The 2,721-nt window shown below is 30.9% G+C and overlaps 1 non-coding gene across 1 annotated transcript; it reads left to right on the top strand.

The window, feature by feature from the left end:
• The first annotated feature begins 533 nt into the window (after positions 1-533).
• On the top strand, positions 534-641 carry LOC112700170 (small nucleolar RNA R71). The gene has a single exon (XR_003153086.1). It is a non-coding gene; the product is annotated as a small nucleolar RNA R71 (small nucleolar RNA).
• The last annotated feature ends 2,080 nt before the right edge of the window (positions 642-2,721 follow it).

Here is a 2,721-nt window from a genome sequence, read left to right on the forward strand (position 1 = left end):
ATTTGCTAAGCTAGAGGGGCTCTGCTCAGAATTCTTTGTTTGTTGCTGAGAAGATGATGGAAAAGGCTTGCTATTGCTAAACCTGTTTCTTCCACCATTATTAAAGCCTTGTTAAGGCTTTTGTTGGTCCTTCCATTAGAAATTTGGATGATTTCTCCATGAGGGATTATAGGTATTTCCATAGGCTTCACCCATGTAATTCACCTCTGCCATTGCAGGGTTCTCAGGATCATAAGATTCTTCTTTAGACTCTGAGAAATCATATTGACTTGCTGAGTCAACATTTTGTTCTGAGCCAATATGGCATTCAGAGCATCAATTTCAAGAAATCCCTTCCTCTAAGGCATCCCATTACTCACAGGATTCCTTTCAGAAGTGTACATGAACTGGTTATTTGCAACCATGTCAATGAGATCCTGAGCTTCTGCAGGAGTTTTCTTCAGGTGAATAGATCCACCTGCAGAATGGTCCAATGACCTCTTAGACAATTCAGACAGACCATCATAGAATATATTCAGGATGGTCCACTCTGAAAGCATGTCAGAAGGACATTTTTTGGTCAATTGTTTGTATCTTTTCCAAGCTTCATAGAGGGATTCACCTTCTTTCTGTCTGAAGGTTTGAACATCCACTCTAAGCTTGCTTAGCTTTTAAGGAGGAAAGAACTTGGCTAAGAAAGCCGTGACCAGCTTATCCTAAGAGTTCAGGCTATCTATAGGTTGAGAGTCTAACCATGTTCTAGCTCTGTCTCTTACAGCAAAAGGGAAAAGCATAAGCTTATAGACCTCGGGATCAACTCCATTGGTCTTAACAGTATCACAGATCCGCAAGAATTCTGTTAAGAACTGAAAAGGATCTTCTGATGAAAGTCCATGAAACTTGCAGTTCTGTTACATCAGTGAAACTAATTGAGGCTTTAGCTCAAAATTGTTTTCTCCAATGGTAGGGATTGAGATGCTTCTTCCATGAAAGTTGGAATTTGGTGCAGTAAAGTCACCAAGCATCTTCCTTGCATTGTTGTTGGGTTCGGCCATGTCTTCTTTTTCGAGATTCTCTGTAAGGTTTTCTCTGGATTATTGTGCTTTAGCTTCTCTTAGCTTATTCTTCAGAGCCCTTTCAGGTTCAGGATCTGCTTCAACAAGAATATCCTTGTCCTTGCTCCTGCTCATATGAAAAAGAAGAGAACAGAAAATAAGAGGAATCCTCTATGTCACAGTATAGAGATTCTTTTATGTGAGTAAAAGAAGATAAGAATAGGAGAAGAAAAAGAGAAGAATTCGACACACAGAAAGGAAGAGAGGGTTCGAATTATAAGAAGAAGAGAAGAGTGTTAGTAAATAAATAAATAAACAGAACGAGATGAGAGAGAGAAATTTTCGAAAATAATTAAGAAGAAAAGGAAGATATTTTTGTTTTTATTTTAAAATATAGTTAGAATTCAAAAATTTGGAGAAGAAATAAAATTGAAATTAAAATTAAAATTTAAAACAATTTGTTAATTAAAAAGAATTTTGAAAAAGGGTGAGGAATTTTCAAAAATTAGAGAGAGAAAAGTAGTTAGGTGGTTTTGAAAAAGATAAGAAATAGTAAAACAAAAAAAAATTCAATTAGTTAGTTGAAAAAGATTTGAAAACCAATTTTGAAAAGATAAGAAGTTAGAAAAGATTTTGAAATTGATTTTGGAAAAGATATGATTTGAAAAAGATATGATAAAAAGGATATGATTGAAATTTATTTTGAAAAAGATTTAATTTTTAAAATCAGAATTAATGACTTGACTCACAAGAAATCAAAAGATATGATTCTAAAATTTAAAGTTTGAATCTTTCTTAACAAGAAAGTAACAAACTTGAAATTTTTGAATCAAATCATTAATTGTTAGTATAACTTTCAAAAATAGAAGATAAAATTGAGAAAAAGATTTTTGAAAATTAATTTTAAAAAATTTTCAAAATTAATAAAAGGAAAAAGAAGAGATTTGATTTTGAAAAAGGTTTTGAAAAGATAAAATTTTTAAAAATGAAATCTTGACTTGACTAATAAGAAACAACTTATTTTAAAAATTTTGACTAAGTCAACCCAAAGATTTTGAAATTTTTGAGAGAAATAAGGGAAAGATATTTCTTTTGGTTTTTGAATTTTTAATGATGAGAGAGAAAAACACCAATTTGAAGCAAAACATAAAAATCATGAATCAGAACAACTAATGCATGCAAGAACACAATGAATGTCAAGATGAACATCAAGAACACTTTGAAGATCATGTTGAACATCAAGAACTTATTTTTGAAAAATTTTCAAGAAAAGAAAAACATGCAAGACACCAAACTTAGAGATTTTTCATGTTTAGACACTGAATTCAAAAATGCATATGAAAAATAACAAAAGACACAAAACAAGAAAATTTAAAGATCAAACAAGGAGACTTATCAAGAACAACTTGAAGATCATGAAGAACACCATGCATGAGTTTTTTGAAAATTTTAGGAAAATAAAAGCATGCAATTGACACCAAACATAAAATTTGACACTAGACTCAAACAAGGAAGACAAAATACTTTTGTTTTTATGATTTTATAAATTTTTTTGGATTTTTCAAAAATTATTTTTAGAAAAACGAAAAAAAATTTTGAAAGATTTTGGAAAACTTTTTGAAAATAAAATAAAGGTTGAAACAAAAAGAAAATTACCTAATCCGAGCAACAAGATGAACCGTCAGTT

Source organism: Arachis hypogaea, chromosome 6 (assembly GCF_003086295.3).
Source record: "Arachis hypogaea cultivar Tifrunner chromosome 6, arahy.Tifrunner.gnm2.J5K5, whole genome shotgun sequence".
Classification (NCBI taxonomy): domain Eukaryota; kingdom Viridiplantae; phylum Streptophyta; class Magnoliopsida; order Fabales; family Fabaceae; genus Arachis; species Arachis hypogaea.